The sequence below is a fragment of the Pseudophryne corroboree genome, chromosome 5 (assembly GCF_028390025.1).
Source record: "Pseudophryne corroboree isolate aPseCor3 chromosome 5, aPseCor3.hap2, whole genome shotgun sequence".
Taxonomy (NCBI): Eukaryota; Metazoa; Chordata; class Amphibia; order Anura; family Myobatrachidae; genus Pseudophryne; species Pseudophryne corroboree.
Window position 1 is genome coordinate 410,106,754 of NC_086448.1, and position 23,639 is coordinate 410,130,392.

Sequence of the window (23,639 nt, forward strand, 5' to 3'; positions counted from 1 at the left end):
CTGGCAGGAACCAGGTCAGACTTCAAGTAGACTGAAAACCAAGAAATATCACCAGCATCTGTGAATTGCAGTCAGCCAGCATATAACAGAGAGGCCTAATTAATAATCCCATGCAGCTGCCCTGTTGCATGATTCCAAACTGACAAGATGCAATTAGCAGCCAGGTGAGGCTGAACACATGGGAACAAGCTGCAATTACACAGACTCACCAGCGGCAGCAGACAAGAGTATTCTAAAACAGAGCAAGGGGAAATCCTGGCATGCAAGACAACTTTATAAACATAAAATACAGAACAAAACTGCAAAACAGGAATGAGCCACAGTCGTGGCTCATAACATTACCCCCCCCTTGAGGAGGGGTCAAAAGACCCCAAAATTCAGACTATCCAGAACAAGGGATACAAAAAAAAAACCTGACACACTGGTCTAACAGACAAGAAAACAAAAACAAACTGTAGCAACAACTTGTAACAGTGCCCTCCCCTTGATGGTGGCCACTGGACACAAGACAAGGAAAAAAAAAAAATTTTTTTTTTTTTTTTTTTTTATCAAGGCAAGAGTCAAAAATTATTTCTTTTTCTTCTTCTTCTTTTTACAAAGCTCTTTAGGTCTGACCAAGGTAATTCCCCACACATTGTCTGAACTGAGGGTACCACCCAGCAAGGCTGCGTTCAAATCAGAGACAGGTCTCTTACCCTTGGGAGCTGAACTTTCTGGTAAAGTACTATTATTAGAAGAAGAAGAAGTCAGAAAAGCACATCCTGCAGTCAAAACAACGGGCTGAGACTCTTGTGCTGAGTTTACAGTATTTGGTGGACTCTCAGCATATAAGACGGGTGACCTAGAGGAACCTGAACCAATTTCTTTGGAACCATATCTTTTAATAATTGCATCACTGAATGCTAGGGGATCCTGAAGAATGGGATCTTCAGCTTTCATTAGGCTGGTCGCCCACTCAAAAGGCTCTCCTCTAAAAGAATAAATCAGATAGAGCCCAAGGTTTTCTGAAGTGATGCCCAGAAATGGTCTAGACAACATAATAGTGTAATAGTGTTTGAAAAGCGCCAGAAATTGGGCTAAGTCCCCATCAAAGGTTATGGATGTTGAGATATCAGAGTCAGGATCTGTTTCCTTCTCATCTGACTGACTGGAGTGCTTTGCTAGGACCTGGTCCACTATTGACCTTACTCGAGGCTGAGACTCTCTGAACCCCTCCCGGGGCAGTGACTTTCTGAACCCCACCCGGGGCAGTGACTTTCTGAACCCCACCCGGGGCAGTGACTTTCTGAACCCCACCCGGGGTAGTGACTTTCTGAACCCCACCCGGGGCAGTGACTTTCTGAACCCCACCCGGGGCAGTGACTTTCTGAATCCCACCCGGGGCAGTGACTTTCTGAACCCCACCCGGGGCAGTGACTTCCGGGAACCCCGCTGGGGCAGTGGCCTCCGGGAACCCCGCTGGGGTCAGCACCCCGGATTCTTTTACTGGGACCGGGCCGTTGGCCTCCCTGACTGGGATCGGGCCATCGGCCTCCCTCTCCGAGTCGATAATTATCGAAAGTTCTCCCGGGACTATGACTTCCGGGACTTTTGCTGAAGCAATAACGTTCAGATGCTCCACTAATGCTATGCTTCTTAAGTTCTTTCCTGGGGAAGCGACTTCTAGACCCTTCTTTGGGGCTGCGTCTCTCGAGACCCCACTTGGGGATATTACTTCAAAGATCCCTTCTGGGGTTTTGCTTCTCGAGTTCCCTTCAAGAACTACGGTTTTAGAGACCCTTTCTAGGGTTGCGCTCTTCAAGTCCCTACCTGGGGTAACAGCTTCTGAGACCCCTTCTGGTATGGACACCTGAACTACAATATTTGATGTCCCTCTATAAGCTTGGGCATCGGGTACCGCACCAGCACTCTGGGCATCAGGTACCACACCAGCACTCTGGGCATCAGGTACCGCACCAAGATCCTGAGCTACGGGCACCACTCCAGGACCCTGGGCTACGGGCACCACTCCAGGACCCTGGGCATTGGGCACCACTCCAGGACCCTGGGCATCGGGCACCACTCCAGGACCCTGGGCATCGGGCACCACTCCAGGACCCTGGGCATTGGGCAACACTACAGGACCCTGGGCATCGGGCACCACTCCAGGACCCTGGGCATCGGGCACCACTCCAGGAACCTGGGCATCGGGCACCACTCCAGGAACCTGGGCATCGGGCACCACTCCAGGGGCTTGCAACTCCGCTTCCACAGGAACCTCAAGAGAGGAGAGAAACATTCTCTTTTGATTCCTGAATCTATAATGGGGCTCCCTTGCCCAAGGACCCCAATTATAGGACAGAGAGCTTTTTAGTGTGGGTTGTGTGACAAGAACCTCTGCCACAGTAGAGACAGGAGTAGGTCTTGTATCCTGACTCAACTTGGCCAGAGGGCAAGACTCGTCACCACACTTTGGCTTGTGCAACTCACAGGTCTGCAGATAGTGGCCTAAACCCCCACAATATAGGCATAAGTTTAAGTTTCTGCGACGCAGACGCTCCTCTTCTGAGAGCCTGGGCCGCAGAAAACTTTTAAACCTTTTCTCTTCAATTAAACCAGAGGATTCTCTTGTCACCATACTGTGAACAAGAGTCTCTTTAGAGATAGATGTACTCTCAACGACTTCTGGCAAGATGAGCAAGATTTTAGTCAGAAGGTTTTGCAGTTGCTTTAGGGATTGCTGCAAAACTTCTAGTCGCTCTGGTCTCAAAGCACTGAAAACAGAGTTCAGGGCTGCGAGAGATGCCTGCAGGGCTTGCATAGTAGACATAGGAGGATTTAAAACTAGACAAGACAAGACAAGACAAGGCAAGACTAAATTTTGCTAAACAAAACAAGACTTTTTTTTTTTTTAAACACCGGACTGGATTCTAAACATTGGACTGGATTCTAAACAGCGGACTGGATTCTAAACAGCGGACTGGATTCTAAACACCGGACTGGATTCTGCACACTGAATTCTAGACAGGACTGGATTCTAAACACCGGATTGGATTCTGCACACTGAATTCTAGACAAGACTGGATTCTAAACACCGGATTGGATTCTGCACACTGAATTCTAGACAGGACTGGATTCTAGACTAGACACTGGACTGGGCCAAAAAAGAAAAAAAAGTTTTATTTCTTTTTTGTGGTATGGCTGGTGATAATGTTAGGTTCCTGGTGCTCAGAACAAGGGAGATGTTCATGAAGTGAGTCCAGAGCACCAGGACGTAACGCTGGGAAAGGGGAGTGGAAAGGGAATAGCCCCTGGCGCCCTAACTCTGTTGTCTCACCCGTGCTGTCAGAAATCCCTTGCGAGACTATGGTTTCTTGAGCCCTTGGCAGCCGCGTTTGAAGGGCGGATTATGTCTGCCCAACTCCGATGCCCCCGGGTCTTAGTGAGAGACAAAGGGAAATCCGAGACAGGATGATAACAAGAGGCCCTCTAACTAAGCAAACAGGCCAGGGGCTACAAGCTAACTAAAAACCTAAACTATGTGCGGAGAAACCGCCAAAGGAAAATAACAACAAAGTAAATGCTGATCACACGCCGACACAATACCTTTGTGTACCGGCGGTGACAGCATAAGCAGAACCCTCTGCAAAACACCAGGGACAGAAACAATAATGAAATACAGCGGCCTAGGCCAACGGGCGCGGGAGAGCCGCTACTCACGGAACCGGTACGGATACTGGCAAACGGACAGGAACCCTCAATGATGCCGACACACACTCTCAGAACTGGAGGACAGGCAGAATCCCAAACGACAGACCGGTGGACACCAGGAAACCAGGAACTTGACCAGGGATAGGCAAAGCCACTGGACCTCAGGGCAGGAACGCCTCACAGCAGGACACGGGAACAGACACAGGAATCGACACAGGGACTGACACAGGAATCAACACAGGAAGCAGCTAGTCAGACACTGCTATACAGGAGCTCAGGGACTGGCAGGAACCAGGTCAGACTTCAAGCAGACTGAAAACCAAGAAATATCACAAGCATCTGTGAATTGCAGTCAGCCAGCATATAACAGAGAGGCCTAATTAATAATCCCATGCAGCTGCCCTGTTGCATGATTCCAAACTGACAAGATGCAATTAGCAGCCAGGTGAGGCTGAACACATGGGAACAAGCTGCAATTACACAGACTCACCAGCGGCAGCAGACAAGAGTATTCTAAAACAGAGCAAGAGGAAATCCTGGCATGCAAGACAACTTTATAAACATAAAATACAGAACAAAACTGCAAAACAGGAATGAGCCACAGCCGTGGCTCATAACATACATATTGTATATGTATAATCAATAGGATGGCCTTTGTACAGACTATTGTTCCACATACAGTAGTCCCCACAGGCTCCGATAAGGGCCCATACCAGCAATAAGTCAGAAGTAAAGGGGCAGTTTATGCTATCCCTTCCGGCTCTGACCGAGCCACGCATGTACTGTACAAAAAACTCTGGCAAACCAGTAGGGGTTCTGTCAAGCCTTCCGCATTGTAGAAAAGTGGACTAAGCTTTGCAGAGTTTGTAATATAATTACCTTCATGGAAAACTATGGGACAGCTGATATGAACTCTGTTGGTGGCAAACCAGGAGATATTTCTGAAATCTCCTACTTTACACATTTTCTCAATCTGAATGAAACAAATATGTGGAAACTAAAGTATTTTTTAAGGTTGGGATTGGTTTGATAATTAGACCACTTAGATTGTAAGTATTAATAGAGCAGGGACTGATGTGAATAAAAAGTATTCTTGGAAGAGCAGTATATAACTGGTGACACTATATAAAGAATAATACTATATTTTTTTCTATACAAGTACTATATACAGAAATTACTACTTGCTCCTGAGGAAGCTGGACTATACCACCCAGCGAAACGCGTTGAGTCTTCCAGTCTGTTTTGATATACACTACTCTGCTGGCATCCACTACTCTGCTGGCACTTATTGGACACTCCTGTGCAAAAGACTGGACTTTCTACTGCAGCATCCACCCACCTGGATTTTTACTAACACCTAATAAGGACAAAAAGCTTTTCAGCGATCTATGAGGTGGACAAAATCTGCATTTGGATCACGGGTAACAACCTCATGATTTATGCAAAGTAACCGATTAATTGATGGTCCTATCCAGTGACATTAGTCCTGTGTGTTTCCTAGCCAGCTATGTGGAATTTAAATTATTAATTTTCCATACAGGCTTTTATGTGGCATAATATATTTTATTGTGTTTTATATGGTATATTCATCGTGTGCTAGTAATAAATGTGATTATTTTTTATACAAGCCTTTGGATTTTAAATATTAATATTTTGTGTTTCTTGTAATGATATGAGCATCCAGCGCTGGTAATTTCTTTCTCTTTTGATTAATGGAGCAGGGACTGATGTGAATGAAAAAGTATTCTTGGAAGAGCAGTATATAACTGGTGACACTATATAAAGAATAATACTATATTTTTATCTATACAAGTACTATATACAGAAATTGTCTGCCTTAAATAATTTTAAACTCATTTTCTTTCCTTTTCCATACAATAATATTGAATCAAATTATGTTATTTATAATTGCTATGGGAGGATTTAGACAAAAAACAGTATAACAAGACTATGAAGTTTAAATAAAAAGAAAGGATTGAACCAGCGCTGTGTTTCTCTGATACATTAGTCTCTTCTCAAATCTGGACGATCTCTGGCTCTCTCAAGAACAGAACTTAAATTGAAATTCTGCCTCGAGTTCACGTAGCAGTTTCTTTACACACATCAAACAAGGCTTTTCTTCATTTAAAATTAGAGTGAAATTTACATTAAATTTCTTCCTCGTGTTCATATGAAGGTATCTTTCATCTGTGCAGAACGACCTTCACTCCAAACAAGGCTTGCATCCCAATAGAGGTTAAAAAAGGATTTATTTAAAATACATTGCATCTAGTGACTGCAGCACAGGACATTTGCACCACCTACACTATCCGAGAACTGTGTGTTTCCCCACAATCAAGTGATATACCAAACTGGTATTTTTTAAATTGACTGTGTATTTTAAATAAATCCTTTTTTAACCTCTATTGGGATGCAAGCCTTGTTTGGAGTGAAGGTTGTTCTGCACAGATGAAAGATACCTTTATATGAACACGAGAAAAAATAGGATTTTGATAACCTACCGGTAAATCCTTTTCTCCTAGTCCGTAAAGGATGCTGGGGATGATATCAAGACCATGGAGTATAGACGGGGTACGCAGGAGACATGGGCACTCTAAAGACTTTCATTGGGTGTGAACTGGCTCCTCCCTCTATGCCCCTCCTCCAGACCTCAGTTGTAGGAACTGTGCCCAGGGAGACTGACATTTCGAGGAAAGGAATTACTTAACTAGTGGTGAGATATCTACCATCTCACACCCTCAACCATGCTGCACACATGGCATTCAACATAACACACGCCAACAGGCATGAACAAGGTGTCAAACTTGTAGGACTTAGCAAATGTGTTTGACCCTGACCAAGTAGCTGCTCGGCAAAGTTGTAATGCCGAGACCCCCCGGGGCAGCCGCCCAGGATGAGCCCACCTTCCTAGTGGAGTGGGCCTTTACCGACGTCGGTAACGGAAATCCAGCCGTAGTATGAGCTTGCTGAATCGTATTTCTAATCCAACGTGCAATAGTCTGCTTGAAAGCAGGACAGCCAATCTTGTTGTGCTCATACAGGACAAACAGAGCCTCAGTTTTCTGTATACGAGCTGTTCTAGCAACATAGATTTTCAAAGCTCTAATCACATCTAGAGACTTTGAATCAGTGAATGTGTCAGTAACTACTGGCACCACAATAGGTTGGTATATGTGAAAAGCAGAAATCACCTTTGGAAGAAAATGTTGGCGAGTTTGCAACTCTGCCCTATCTTCATGGAAAATCATGTAAGGGCTCTTGTGAGACAAGGCCCCCAATTCAGACACCCGCCTTGCGGATGCCAATGCCAAAAGCATCACCACTTTCCAAGTGAGAAACTTAAACTCTATCTTTTGTAGAGGCTCAAACCAATCCGATTGAAGGAACTGCAATACCACGTTAAGGTCCCATGGTGCCACTGGAGGCACGAATGAAGGCTGGATGTGCAGAACCCCTTTCACGAAGGTCTGAATCTCTGGAAGAGAGGCCAATTGTTTTTGGAAGAACACTGACAAGGCCGAAATCTGGACCTTGATTGATCCCAATCGTAGGCCTGTCTCCACACCATCCTACAAAAAATGGAGAAAACATCCTAAGTGAAACTCTTCCGTAGGAGCTTTCTCGGATTCACACCAAGACACATATTTTCTCCAAATACGGTGGTAATGTTTTGACATTACTCCCTTTCTGGCCTGAATAAGGGTGGGGATGACCTCCTTAGGAGTACCCTTCCTGGCTAGGATATGGCGCTCAACAGCCATGCTGTCAAACGTAGCCGCGGTAAGTCCTGGTACACACACGGCACCTGCTGCAGCAGGTCCTCCCGAGGAGGAAGAGGCCGAGGATCTCCTATGAGTAACTGCTGAAGATCTGGGTACCAAGCCCTTCTTGGCCAGTCTGGGGCAATGAAGATTGCTCGAACCCTTGTCTTTCTTATGATCCTGAGTACTTTTGGGATCAGCGGAAGTGGAGGGAAAACATACACTGACGGAAACACCCACTGGGTCACCAGTGCATCCACTGCTACTGCTTGAGGGTCTCTCGACCTGGAACAGTATCTCTGAAGCTTCTTGTTGAGACGAGACGCCATCATGTCTATTTGAGGAACTCCCCAAAGACTTGTCACCTCTGCAAAGACTTCTTGGTGGAGGCCCACTCTCCTGGATGGAGATCGTGTCTGCTGAGGAAGTCTGCTTCCCAGTTGTCTATTCCCGGAATGAATATTGCCGACAGAGCTTGTAGATGTTTTTCTGCCCAGCTGAGGATTTTTGTCGCCTCTGCCATTGCCGCTCTGCTTTTCATTGCGTCCTGCCTGTTTATGTATGTGACTGCTGTTACCTTGTCCGCCTGGATCTGCACGGGACGGTCTTGAAGAAGATGTACCGCTTGTTGAAGGCCGTTGTAAATGGTTCTTAGCTCCAGAAAGTTTATGTGAAGGCAGGCTTCCTGTTGTGACCAACATCCCTGGAAGTTTTCTCCCTGAGAGACTGCTCCCCAGCCTCGGTAACTTGCATCCGTGGTTACAAGGACACAGTCCTGAATCCCGAACCTGCGTCCCTCTAGCAGGTGAGAGCTGTGCAACCACCACAGGAGTGAAATCCTGTTTTTTGATGACAGGATTATCTTTCTGTGCATGTGTAGGTGTGACCCCGACCACTTGTCCAACAGGTCCCACTGGAATACTCTGGCATGGAACCTGCCAAACTGTATGGCCTCATAGGCCACCACCATCTTCCCCAACAACCGAATGCACTGATGGATCGACACACTTGATGGTTTCAATATCTGTTTTACCATTTTCTGGATTTCCAGAGCCTTTTCCAGCAGAAGAAATACTCTCTGAACTTCTGTGTCCAGAATCATCCCGAGGAAAGACAACCTTGTTGTCGGTTCCAACAGTGACTTTGGGTAATTTATGATCCACCCGTGTTGTTGGAGTATTGACAGGGAGAGGGATATGTTTTGTAATAACAGCTCCCTGGATCTCACCTTTATCAGGAGGTTATCCAGATAAGGGATTATATTGACTCCTTTCTGACGAAGGAGGACCATCATCTCTGCCATCACCTTGGTGAATACCCTGGGCACCGTGGAGAGACTGAAAGGTAACGTCTGGAATTGGTAATGGCAATCCTGAATCGCGAATCTCAGATAAGTCTGGTGAGGAGGATAAATGGGAACATGCAGGTAAGCATCCTTTATGTCCACCGACACCAAGTAGCCCCCCTCCTCCAGACTGGCAATCACCGCCTGAATTGATTCCATCTTGAACTTGAACCCTTTCAGGAAGAAAGATCTTTTAGATTTAGGATCGGTCTGACCGAGCCATCCGGCTTCGGAACAACAAAGATGCTTGAATAAAAACCCTGCCCTTGTTGTGACAACGGTACCAGGACTATGACCTGGTCCTGACATAATTTTTTGGATTGCCGCTGTTACTGCTTCTCTCTCTGTCGGAGAAGCTGGCAAGGTCGATTTGAAAAATTGTCATGGGGGAACGTCTTGAAACTCCAGTTTGTATCCCTGGGATACTATTTGCAACACCCAGGGGTCCAGGCCAGACAGAATCCAATCCTGGCTGAAGAGTCTGAGACGTGCCCCCACCCGAGCGGCCTCCCGCAAGGGAGTTCCAGCGTCATGCTGGGGATTTGGCAGAATAAGGGGTAGACTTTTGCTCTTGGGAACCTGGAGCCAGTGTGGGCGTCTTTCCCCTTCCCCTACCTGCAAAGAAGGGGGAACCTCTCGTCTTTTTGTATTTATTGGGCCGAAAGGACTGCATTTGCGGGTGATAGGTATTTTTTTGCAGGCGCAGAGGGCAAAAATGTTGACTTACCTGCGGTAGCCGCCGATACTAACGCATCCAGGTCATCGCCAAATAAGGCCTCACCTTTATATGGGAGAGCCTACATGTTTCTTTTGGAATCTGCATCCACGTTCCACTGGCGAATCCAGTCCAATATCCTTCATTGCTTCCAGCATGTAGGCGGCAGCGTCTTTAATATTCCCTAACTTAAGGAGTAGCTCATCTTTATCAATCGTGTCAATTTCTGATGACATGCTTTCTGACCATTTTTCAATAGTGTGGCTCACCCATGCGCAGGCAATAGTGGGCCTGAGCAGTGTACCATTGGTAACATAAATGGATTTCAATGTTGTTTCCATTTTGCGGTCTGCCGGATCTTTAAGAGAAGCCATGCCAGGAGCAGGGAGAATTACCTTCTTTGTCAACCTGGAAAGTGCACTGTATAACAGGGGGTGACTCCCATTTTTCCCTGTCTTCAACCGGGAAAGGATAAGCTATGTGAATCCTTTTGGGAATCCGAATTTTTTTTATCAGGATTCACCCACATCCCTTCAAACAGAGCATTTAGTTCGTGTGAAGGAGGGAACATGACTTTGGATTTCTTTTCCTTACATAAATAAGCTTTCTCCTGAGATACAGGAGTGCTTTCTGTAACCTCTAACACGTCCCTTATAGCCACAATCATATATTGTATACTTTTTGCCAATTTATGATCTATCTCTCTGGATTCACTATTGTCGACACAAGAATCAGAATCCGTGTCAGTATCAGTGTTTATAACATTTGCAAATGGTCTCTTATGTGACCCAGAGGGGCCGCCCGCATAAGGAATAACAGCATCTTGAAAAATCACATCTTCCACAGATTTTCTCCAGCATGCAGCCTTAGATTCAGACTTTTCCAATCTACGGTTAATCAGATGCATACTGTCACGTAGCTCTTTCACCCATGCAGGCTCTTGGTGTGCCAGTAGCGCCACCACATTACAACTCTGTGTCCCTAAAATGGCTTCCTCCGGGGAGGAACTCCCTGCCTCAGACATGCCTCACACGTGTACACCACACTCACAGACACACTGGGACTTATTTTGGGGACAGACCCACAGTAAAATCTGTCAGAGGGACACAGGATAGGAGCAGCCAGTTCACAAACCCAGCGCCAGTATTGCCTGTGAACACAGTATGTCCACAGCCCAAAAGCACTTTTAAATAGTAATATACACTATCAAATGCACCACAATCGCTTTGTGCCCCCACTTTATAGCACCCAGTACTTGTCAGAAGTGGAGGAGAGGACCAGCGTGTTCTCTGCAGCCTGAGGAGGGAGAGAAAATGGTGCTGAATAGTGTGCTGGCTGCCTGAGATAGAAGCTCCGCCCCCACAATGGCGCATCCTTACACTCAGTATATTGACTTATTATTTATACTGGCTGGGGTAGGGCTGTGCCAGCGACCTGGGCACATTTCTAAAACTGAGGTCTGGAGGAGGGGCATAGAGGGAGGAGCCAGTTCACACCCAATGAAAAGTCTTTAGAGTGCCCATGTCTCCTGCGGATCCCGTCTATACCCCATGGTCTTGATATCGTCCCCAGCATCCTCTAGGACGTATGAGAAATGTAATGTAAGTTTCATTCTAATTTTAAATGGAGAAAAGCCTTGTTTGATGTGTGTAAAGAAACTGCTACGTGAACTCGAGGCAGAATTTCAATATAAGTTCTGTTCTTGAGAGAGCCAGAGATTGTCCAGATTTGAGAAGAGACTAATGTATCAGAGAAACACAGCGCTGGTTCATTCCTTTCTTTTTATTTAAATGTAACATTGGTTGGAGATGTAGACCATAAGAAACAAATAGCAGTTGTGTAGAGCGCAGGGTTAAAACTAGAGATGAGCGGGTTCGGTTTCTCTGAATCCGAACCCGCCCGAACTTCATGTTTTTTTTCACGGGTCCGAGCGACTCGGATCTTCCCGCCTTGCTCGGTTAACCCGAGCGCGCCCGAACGTCATCATGACGCTGTCGGATTCTCGCGAGGCTCGGATTCTATCGCGAGACTCGGATTCTATATAAGGAGCCGCGCGTCGCCGCCATTTTCACACGTGCATTGAGATTGATAGGGAGAGGACGTGGCTGGCGTCCTCTCCATTTAGATTAGGGTTGAGAGAGAGAGAGAGAGATTGACCTGAGGCTGTGATACTGTAGAAGAGAGTGCAGAGTTTAGTGACTGACGACCACAGTGACCACCAGACAGTGCAGTTGTTTGTTTTATTTAATATATCCGTTCTCTGCCTGAAAAAAACGATACACACAGTGACTCAGTCACATACCATATCTGTGTGCACTGCTCAGCCCAGTGTGCTGCATCAATGTATATATATATCTGACTGTGCTCAGCTCACACAGCTTATAATTGTGGGGGAGACTGGGGAGCACTGCAGTGCCAGTTATAGGTTATAGCAGGAGCCAGGAGTACATAATATTATATTAAAATTAAACAGTGCACACTTTTGCTGCAGGAGTGCCACTGCCAGTGTGACTAGTGACCAGTGACCTGACCACCAGTATATATAATATTAGTAGTATACTATCTCTTTATCAACCAGTCTATATTAGCAGCAGACACAGTACAGTGCGGTAGTTCACGGCTGTGGCTACCTCTGTGTCGGCACTCGGCAGCCCGTCCATAATTGTATATACCACCTAACCGTGGTTTTTTTTTCTTTCTTTATAGTCATACTAGTTACGAGTATACTATCTCTTTATCAACCAGTCTATATTAGCAGCAGACACAGTACAGTGCGGTAGTTCACGGCTGTGGCTACCTCTGTGTCGGCACTCGGCAGCCCGTCCATAATTGTATATACCACCTAACCGTGGTTTTTTTTTCTTTCTTTATACATACATACTAGTTACGAGTATACTATCTCTTTATCAACCAGTCTATATTAGCAGCAGACACAGTACAGTGCGGTAGTTCACGGCTGTGGCTACCTCTGTGTCGGCACTCGGCAGCCCGTCCATAATTGTATATACCACCTAACCGTGGTTTTTTTTTCTTTCTTTATACATACATACTAGTTACGAGTATACTATCTCTTTATCAACCAGTCTATATTAGCAGCAGACACAGTACAGTGCGGTAGTTCACGGCTGTGGCTACCTCTGTGTCGGCACTCGGCAGCCCGTCCATAATTGTATATACCACCTAACCGTGGTTTTTCTTTCTTTCTTTATACATACATACTAGTTACGAGTATACTATCTCTTTATCAACCAGTCTATATATTAGCAGCAGACACAGTACAGTGCGGTAGTTCACGGCTGTGGCTACCTCTGTGTCGGCACTCGGCAGCCCGTCCATAATTGTATATACCACCTAACCGTGGTTTTTTTTTCTTTCTTTACACATACATACTAGTTACGAGTATACTATCTCTTTATCAACCAGTCTATATATTAGCAGCAGACACAGTACAGTGCGGTAGTTCATGGCTGTGGCTACCTCTGTGTCGGCACTCGGCAGCCCGTCCATAATTGTATATACCACCTAACCGTGGTTTTTTTTTCTTTCTTTATACATACATACTAGTTACGAGTATACTATCTCTTTATCAACCAGTCTATATTAGCAGCAGACACAGTACAGTGCGGTAGTTCACGGCTGTGGCTACCTCTGTGTCGGCACTCGGCAGCCCGTCCATAATTGTATATACCACCTAACCGTGGTTTTTTTTTCTTTCTTTATACATACATACTAGTTACGAGTATACTATCTCTTTATCAACCAGTCTATATATTAGCAGCAGACACAGTACAGTGCGGTAGTTCACGGCTGTGGCTACCTCTGTGTCGGCACTCGGCAGCCCGTCCATAATTGTATATACCACCTAACCGTGGTTTTTTTTCTTTCTTTATAGTCATACTAGTTACGAGTATACTATCTCTTTATCAACCAGTCTATATTAGCAGCAGACACAGTACAGTGCGGTAGTTCACGGCTGTGGCTACCTCTGTGTCGGCACTCGGCAGCCCGTCCATAATTGTATATACCACCTAACCGTGGTTTTTTTTTCTTTCTTTATACATACATACTAGTTACGAGTATACTATCTCTTTATCAACCAGTCTATATTAGCAGCAGACACAGTACAGTGCGGTAGTTCACGGCTGTGGCTACCTCTGTGTCGGCACTCGGCAGCCCGTCCATAATTGTATATACCACCTAACCGTGGTTTTTTTTTCTTTCTTTATACATACATACTAGTTACGAGTATACTATCTCTTTATCAACCAGTCTATATATTAGCAGCAGACACAGTACAGTGCGGTAGTTCACGGCTGTGGCTACCTCTGTGTCGGCACTCGGCAGCCCGTCCATAATTGTATATACCACCTAACCGTGGTTTTTCTTTCTTTCTTTATACATACATACTAGTTACGAGTATACTATCTCTTTATCAACCAGTCTATATTAGCAGCAGACACAGTACAGTACGGTAGTTCACGGCTGTGGCTACCTCTGTGTCTGCACTCGGCAGGCAGTCCATAATTGTATACTAGTATCCATCTCCATTGTTTACCTGAGGTGCCTTTTAGTTGTGCCTATTAAAATATGGAGAACAAAAATGTTGAGGTTCCAAAATTAGGGAAAGATCAAGATCCACTTCCACCTCGTGCTGAAGCTGCTGCCACTAGTCATGGCCGAGACGATGAAATGCCAGCAACGTCGTCTGCCAAGGCCGATGCCCAATGTCATAGTACAGAGCATGTCAAATCCAAAACACCAAATATCAGAAAAAAAAGGACTCCAAAACCTAAAATAAAATTGTCGGAGGAGAAGCGTAAACTTGCCAATATGCCATTTACGACACGGAGTGGCAAGGAACGGCTGAGGCCCTGGCCTATGTTCATGGCTAGTGGTTCAGCTTCACATGAGGATGGAAGCACTCAGCCTCTCGCTAGAAAAATGAAAAGACTCAAGCTGGCAAAAGCAGCACAGCAAAGAACTGTGCATTCTTCGAAATCCCAAATCCACAAGGAGAGTCCAATTGTGTCGGTTGCGATGCCTGACCTTCCCAACACTGGACGTGAAGAGCATGCGCCTTCCACCATTTGCACGCCCCCTGCAAGTGCTGGAAGGAGCACCCGCAGTCCAGTTCCTGATAGTCAGATTGAAGATGTCAGTGTTGAAGTACACCAGGATGAGGAGGATATGGGTGTTGCTGGCGCTGGGGAGGAAATTGACCAGGAGGATTCTGATGGTGAGGTGGTTTGTTTAAGTCAGGCACCCGGGGAGACACCTGTTGTCCGTGGGAGGAATATGGCCGTTGACATGCCAGGTGAAAATACCAAAAAAATCAGCTCTTCGGTGTGGAGGTATTTCACCAGAAATGCGGACAACAGGTGTCAAGCCGTGTGTTCCCTTTGTCAAGCTGTAATAAGTAGGGGTAAGGACGTTAACCACCTCGGAACATCCTCCCTTATACGTCACCTGCAGCGCATTCATAATAAGTCAGTGACAAGTTCAAAAACTTTTAGTGACAGCGGAAGCAGTCCACTGACCAGTAAATCCCTTCCTCTTGTAACCAAGCTCACGCAAACCACCCCACCAACTCCCTCAGTGTCAATTTCCTCCTTCCCCAGGAATGCCAATAGTCCTGCAGGCCATGTCACTGGCAATTCTGACGAGTCCTCTCCTGCCTGGGATTCCTCCGATGCATCCTTGCGTGTAACGCCTACTGCTGCTGGCGCTGCTGTTGTTGCCGCTGGGAGTCGATGGTCATCCCAGAGGGGAAGTCGTAAGCCCACTTGTACTACTTCCAGTAAGCAATTGACTGTTCAACAGTCCTTTGCGAGGAAGATGAAATATCACAGCAGTCATCCTACTGCAAAGCGGATAACTGAGGCCTTGACAACTATGTTGGTGTTAGACGTGCGTCCGGTATCCGCCGTTAGTTCACAGGGAACTAGACAATTTATTGAGGCAGTGTGCCCCCGTTACCAAATACCATCTAGGTTCCACTTCTCTAGGCAGGCGATACCGAGAATGTACACGGACGTCAGAAAAAGACTCACCAGTGTCCTAAAAAATGCAGTTGTACCCAATGTCCACTTAACCACGGACATGTGGACAAGTGGAGCAGGGCAGGGTCAGGACTATATGACTGTGACAGCCCACTGGGTAGATGTATGGACTCCCGCCGCAAGAACAGCAGCGGCGGCACCAGTAGCAGCATCTCGCAAACGCCAACTCTTTCCTAGGCAGGCTACGCTTTGTATCACCGCTTTCCAGAATACGCACACAGCTGAAAACCTCTTACGGCAACTGAGGAAGATCATCGCGGAATGGCTTACCCCAATTGGACTCTCCTGTGGATTTGTGGCATCGGACAACGCCAGCAATATTGTGTGTGCATTAAATATGGGCAAATTCCAGCACGTCCCATGTTTTGCACATACCTTGAATTTGGTGGTGCAGAATTTTTTAAAAAACGACAGGGGCGTGCAAGAGATGCTGTCGGTGGCCAGAAGAATTGCGGGACACTTTCGGCGTACAGGCACCATGTACAGAAGACTGGAGCACCACCAAAAACTACTGAACCTGCCCTGCCATCATCTGAAGCAAGAAGTGGTAACGAGGTGGAATTCAACCCTCTATATGCTTCAGAGGTTGGAGGAGCAGCAAAAGGCCATTCAAGCCTATACAATTGAGCACGATATAGTAGGTGGAATGCACCTGTCTCAAGCGCAGTGGAGAATGATTTCAACGTTGTGCAAGGTTCTGATGCCCTTTGAACTTGCCACACGTGAAGTCAGTTCAGACACTGCCAGCCTGAGTCAGGTCATTCCCCTCATCAGGCTTTTGCAGAAGAAGCTGGAGACATTGAAGGAGGAGCTAACACGGAGCGATTCCGCTAGGCATGTGGGACTTGTGGATGGAGCCCTTCATTCGCTTAACAAGGATTCACGGGTGGTCAATCTGTTGAAATCAGAGCACTACATTTTGACCACCGTGCTCGATCCTAGATTTAAAGCCTACCTTGGATCTCTCTTTCTGGCAGACACAAGTCTGCTGGGGTTGAAAGACCTGCTGGTGACAAAATTGTCAAGTCAAGCGGAACGCGACCTGTCAACATCTCCTCCTTCACATTCTCCCGCAACTGGGGGTGAGAGGAAAAGGCTCAGAATTCCGAGCCCACCCGCTGGCGGTGATGCAGGGCAGTCTGGAGCGACTGCTGATGCTGACATCTGGTCCGGACTGAAGGACCTGACAACGATTACGGACATGTCGTCTACTGTCACTGCATATGATTCTCTCAACATTGATAGAATGGTGGAGGATTATATGAGTGACCGCATCCAAGTAGGCACGTCACACAGTCCGTACTTATACTGGCAGGAAAAAGAGGCAATTTGGAGGCCCTTGCACAAACTGGCTTTATTCTACCTAAGTTGCCCTCCCACAAGTGTGTACTCCGAAAGAGTGTTTAGTGCCGCCGCTCACCTTGTCAGCAATCGGCGTACGAGGTTACATCCAGAAAATGTGGAGAAGATGATGTTCATTAAAATGAATTATAATCAATTCCTCCGCGGAGACATTGACCAGCAGCAATTGCCTCCACAAAGTACACAGGGAGCTGAGATGGTGGATTCCAGTGGGGACGAATTGATAATCTGTGAGGAGGGGGATGTACACGGTGATATATCGGAGGGTGATGATGAGGTGGACATCTTGCCTCTGTAGAGCCAGTTTGTGCAAGGAGAGATTAATTGCTTCTTTTTTGGGGGGGTCCAAACCAACCCGTCATATCAGTCACAGTCGTGTGGCAGACCCTGTCACTGAAATGATGGGTTGGTTAAAGTGTGCATGTCCTGTTTTGTTTATACAACATAAGGGTGGGTGGGAGGGCCCAAGGACAATTCCATCTTGCACCTCTTTTTTCTTTTCTTTTTCTTTGCATCATGTGCTGATTGGGGAGGGTTTTTTGGAAGGGACATCCTGCGTGACACTGCAGTGCCACTCCTAAATGGGCCCGGTGTTTGTGTCGGCCACTAGGGTCGCTAATCTTACTCACACAGTCAGCTACCTCATTGCGCCTCTTTTTTTCTTTGCGTCATGTGCTGTTTGGGGAGGGTTTTTTGGAAGGGACATCCTGCGTGACACTGCAGTGCCACTCCTAGATGGGCCCGGTGTTTGTGTCGGCCACTAGGGTCGCTAATCTTACTCACACAGCTACCTCATTGCGCCTCTTTTTTTCTTTGCGTCATGTGCTGTTTGGGGAGGCTTTTTTGGAAGGGACATCCTGCGTGACACTGCAGTGCCACTCCTAGATGGGCCCGGTGTTTGTGTCGGCCACTAGGGTCGCTAATCTTACTCACACAGCTACCTCATTGCGCTTCTTTTTTTCTTTGCGTCATGTGCTGTTTGGGGAGGGTTTTTTGGAAGGGCCATCCTGCGTGACACTGCAGTGCCACTCCTAGATGGGCCCGGTGTTTGTGTCGGCCACTAGGGTCGCTAATCTTACTCACACAGCTACCTCATTGCGCCTCTTTTTTTCTTTGCGTCATGTGCTGTTTGGGGAGGGTTTTTTGGAAGGGACATCCTGCGTGACACTGCAGTGCCACTCCTAGATGGGCCCGGTGTTTGTGTCGGCCACTAGGGTCGCTTATCTTACTCACACAGCGACCTCGGTGCAAATTTTAGGACTAAAAATAATATTGTGAGGTGTGAGGTATTCAGAATAGACTGAAAATGAGTGTAAATTATGGTTTTTGAGGTTAATAATACTTTGGGATCAAAATGACCCCCAAATTCTATGATTTAAGCTGTTTTTTAGTGTTTTTTGAAAAAAACACCCGAATCCAAAACACACCCGAATCCGACAAAAAAAATTCGGTGAGGTTTTGCCAAAACGCGTTCGAACCCAAAACACGGCCGCGGAACCGAACCCAAAACCAAAACACAAAACCCGAAAAATTTCAGGCGCTCATCTCTAGTTAAAACTCCTTTCTGCTTTGTCAAGACTATGAAGTTCCAGATGAAATGTAATATTGATAAATGTATCTATGTATGCAAATAGTAGTGGATTCATAAATAAGGGGATAAATGCATGTTGAGTACACTATTATCACCATTGTATAAATTATTATTTAGATTAAGTGTTGAATATAGAGTACAGTTTTGGCACCTTACTGTAAAAAAACATACTGTAGGTAAACTGTAATGAAAGGATTAAATTCCAAAGAAATATTAGAAAAACTTGAAGAAAAATCTAACCACATACAAAAATATGTGTTGTCATTAATTTTTAGATGAAAACGATACAACATTAAATTTGTCAGAAAAAGTATGTGAATCTTTAGGTTTACAATTATAGTTAATGGAATAATTAATCGAGAGTGTGAATCAATAGAATGGAAATCAGGTGTAAGTTTGGAACAAAGTTTTTATTACCAATGTCTGGTCTTAACCACACATTTTTGTGAATGCATATAATGCCTCAATTATAGAAGATGCCAATGCTCATCAGACAGGAAAAGGTTACAAAAAGTCTTCCAATGATGTTGGACTTACTATTCCACTATCAGACAGATCAGAGGCGGAACTACCGCAGTGCAACCAGTGCGTTGCACTGGGGCCCGCCACTGTCCAGGGGCCCAAAGCATGTAATGAGTCAAACTGACTCATTACATGCCTCTGTGTGCTGCGGGCAACCGCTGCACGCAGCACACAGCCGTCCGAACAGAGAGGAGAGGAGCGCAGCGGTACGGGGGGGAAGGAGGAGGAGGGAGGTGGAGGAGGGAGCCGCAGCAGCGCTTTGTTACTGCGCTGCTGCTGTCCCTCTGCTTCACTATAGGCTGTCTTCTGAGAACAGCCTATAGTGAAGTAGAGGGATAGCAGCAGCAGCGCCTCCACCAATAACACAGCGCTGCTGCGGCTCCCTTCTCCACCTCCCTCCTCCTCCTTCTCTCCTGCCCGGGAATCATGATCAGAAGCTGCACCGAGGAGCCTGAGCCAGCGGAGAGGGTAAGTATAATTCTTTCAGTCTTTTTCTTTCTTTCTTTCTTTTTCTCTTTCTTTCTTTCTTTCTTTCTTTCTTTCTTTCTTTCTTTCTTTCTTTCTTTCTTTCCATGTGCAAAAAGGGGGAATGTCTGCCGCAATGTGTAAAAAGAGGGAATCTGCTTGCCGCAATGTGTAAAAAGGGGGAATCTGCCTGACGTGATGTGTAAAAAGGGGAATCTTTGCCGCAATGTGTAAAAAGGGGGAATCTGCCTGCCGTAATGTGCAAAAAGGGGGACGCTGTCTGCCGTAATGTGTAACAAGGGTACGCTGTCTGCCGTTATGTGTAAAAAGGGCACGCTGTCTGCCGTAATGTGTAAAAAGTGTACGCCGTCTGCCGCTATGTGTAACAAGGGCACGCTGTCTGCCGCTATGTGTAACAAGGGCACGCTGTCTGCTGTTATGTGTAAAAAGGGAACGCTGTCTGCCGTTATGTGTAAAAAGTGTACGCTGTCTGCCGCTATGTTTAATAAGGGCACGCTATCTGCCGTTATGTGTAAAAAGTGTACGCTGTCTGCCGCTATGTTTAACAAGGGGACGCTGTCTTCCGTTATGTATAAAAAGTGTACGCTGTTTGCCGTTATGTGTAAAAAGGGGACGCTGTCTGCCGTTATGTGTAAAAAGTGCACGCTGTCTGCCGCTATGTGTAAAAAGGGGACGCTGTCTGCCGTAATGTGTAAAAAGGGGACAATGTCTGCTGTAATGTGTAAAAAGAAGAATCTGTCCGCCGTAAGGTGTAAAAGGGGCTCTACCTGGTGTAGTGGTGCTACTGTGTGGCGTAATTTGAATAATGGAGACTACTGTGCACCATTTTATGAATTGGTATTATTTTGTGGCCACTCCCCTTCCCCACGAAGCCACGCCACTATGTAGTTTTGCGCGTGCCTACGGCGCGCACTGCCCCTGTTTTGCATGCAGGGGTGGGGCTCCAATTCCGTTTCTTGCACACAGTGCTAAAATGTCTAGTTACGGCACTGTTGCTAGGTATCCATTTCTCTGACCCTGAGCAGGTCCCCCTCACCAGATCCTCTCCAGGGGTGAGGGGGTGGACTTGGATGGGATGGGGGGGGGGGGGCAAAGCATTTTGTCGCACCTGGGCCCACCGCTCTCTAGTTCCGCCACTGAGACAGATTGTATACAAATGAAGTAAATCTAACACCATTGTAATTCTCCCTAAGAAAGGTCATCAAACAAAAATGAATCTAAGAGCTTGGCAATTATATCCTGGGAGCAGGGGCATAGCCAGAACTTTGTGGTCCCCATAGCAAAAATTTTAAGGTTCCCTGTCCCAATGCTTCTAGAGACACCTCTCCACAGAAGTTGTTAATGTTATGCCCAACAATAATGCCCTAGTTAATTTTCTGAATCAAAGTAGTGCCTTAATTAATGTTAAGCCCCATAGTAGTGCACTAGTTTATTTTACGAACCCCAGTAGTGCCCTAGTTCATGCTATGTCACATTGCGAGGCTATCAGTACACATTATGCAACACAGTACCACCAATTCATATTATGACATAGTGCCTCCACTTCATATTGTGACAAATTACAGTGTCCCAGTTAATATTCTACCACACTATAGTCCCTCCACTTTATATTGTGCCACATTACAGTACTCCAGTACATATTATGTAACATTATAATGCCCTCATGTCCATTTTATACCACATTACAATGAGAAGGTCCAGGGGCATAACTATATATATTGTAGGCCCCAAGACAAAAGTTTGTAAGGGTCCCTATGTATCATCCAATGGTGAAAATTTTATATAACACATGTAAAGTAACTGCACCTATGGTAGCTACGCCCTTGCCTAGGAGATCACAGAGAACTCAAGTGCAACATTAAAGGATCTGCACACCTCTGCTGAACTGGGGAATGTCAAGGTTAATGAGTCCACTAACAGAAAGTGTAGTAGCTAGATACTATAGTTGATAGTTACACTATGGAAAGTAAAAATGTTGACATTTAAGTGTCAACCACAGACCTTTATGACAATGCGGTAGTAATGATAATGAAAGCAATTTAAAGGTGTCAGCATTATAACTTTAAACATGATGATTTGCTAACATGTTCAAAATTCTATTGTTGACACAGTTAAAAAAGCCATAAGACTAAAGCTAAGTACACACTGGCAGATATTTTTGGTCATGCTAATTAGTTGCCTAGAGGGGATCCCGATATCTGTGCTACACATTTTTTTTTAAGCCCTGAAAAATTGCCTGATTTATCCTGGAAAAAAAAATCGGCCTCAACCACACACTACCCAATGTACAGTATTCACCTGCACATATGGTCAGATGATTGTAAATGCACACACACTGGCTGATGTGTGAAGATTGCAGCAGAGATTTTTACTTTGGAATGTCAGATAGGAAAATTGATCATTCATGTTTGTGGCCAAGATTATCGTAATTTATCGGTGAAATGATGAAACAATCTTTTGTACACAATTATACTGTACAATAAATTTGGAAAATTTCACAATTATTGGCAAAACGGCCCAATAATTGTATAGTGTGTACTAGTGATGTGCACCGGACATTTTTCGGGTTTTGTGTTTTGGTTTTGGGTTCGGTTCCGCCGCCGTGTTTTGGGTTCGAACGCGTTTTGCCAAAACCTCACCGAATTTTTTTTGTCGGATTCGGGTGTGTTTTGGATTCGGGTGTTTTTTTTTCAAAAAACCCTAAAAAACAGCTTAAATCATTGAATTTGGGGGTCATTTTGATCCCATAGTATTAATAACCTCAATAACCATAATTTACACTCATTTTCAGTCTATTCTGAATCTGAACACCTCACACCTCACAATAATATTTTTAGTCCTAAAATTTGCACCGAGGTCGCTGGATGGCTAAGTTAAGCGACCCTAGTGGCCGACACAAACACCTGGCCCATCTAGGAGTGGCACTGCAGTGTCAGGCAGGATGGCCCTTCCAAAAAATACTCCCCAAACAGCACATGACGCAAAGAAGAAAAAAAAGAGGCGCAATGAGGTAGCTGTGTGAGTAAGCTAAGCGACCCTAGTGGCCGACACAAACACCTGGCCCATCTAGGAGTGTCACTGCAGTGTCACGCAGGATGGCCCTTCCAAAAAATACTCCCCAAACAGCACATGACGCAAAGAAGAAAAAAAGAGGCGCAATGAGGTAGCTGTGTGAGTAAGCTAAGCGACCCTAGTGGCCGACACAAACACCTGGCCCATCTATGAGTGGCACTGCAGTGTCACGCAGGATGGCCCTTCCAAAAAATACTCCCCAAACAGCACATGACGCAAAGCAGAATAAAAAGAGGCGCAATGAGGTAGCTGTGTGAGTAAGCTAAGCGACCCTAGTGGCCGACACAAACACCTGGCCCATCTAGGAGTGGCACTGCAGTGTCACGCAGGATGGCCCTTCCAAAAAATACTCCCCAAACAGCACATGACGCAAAGAAAAATGAAAGAAAAAAGAGGTGCAAGATGGAATTGTCCTTGGGCCCTCCCACCCACCCTTATGTTGTATAAACAGGACATGCACACTTTAACCAACCCATCATTTCAGCGACAGGGTCTGCCACACGACTGTGACTGAAATGACTGGTTGGTTTGGGCCCCCACCAAAAAAGAAGCAATCAATCTCTCCTTGCACAAACTGGCTCTACAGAGGCAAGATGTCCACCTCATCATCATCGTCCGATTCATCACCCCTTTCACTGTGTATATCCCCCTCCTCACAGATTATTAATTCATCCCCACTGGAATCCACCATCTCAGATCCCCGTGTACTTTCTGGAGGCAATTGCTGCTGGTGAATTTCTCCATGGAGGAATTGATTATAATTCATTTTAATGAACATCATCTTCTCCACATTTTCTGGAAGTAACCTCGTACGCCGATTGCTGACAAGGTGAGCGGCGGCACTAAACACTCTTTCAGAGTACACACTGGAGGGAGAGCAACTTAGGTAGAATAAAGCCAGTTTGTGCAAGGGCCTCCAAATTGCCTCTTTTCCATGCCAGTATACGTACGGACTGTCTGACGTGCCTACTTGGATGCGGTCACTCATATAATCCTCCACCATTCTTTTAATGGTGAGAGAATCATATGCAGTGAC

The 23,639-nt window shown here is 45.8% G+C and overlaps 1 protein-coding gene across 1 annotated transcript in view; it reads right to left on the reverse strand.

Annotated features, from left to right (window-relative positions):
• ADCY2 (adenylate cyclase 2) overlaps positions 1 to 23,639 on the reverse strand; it is a 1,664,414-nt gene that overhangs the window by 765,839 nt on the left and 874,936 nt on the right. The gene's annotated exons all lie outside the window — the stretch shown is intronic.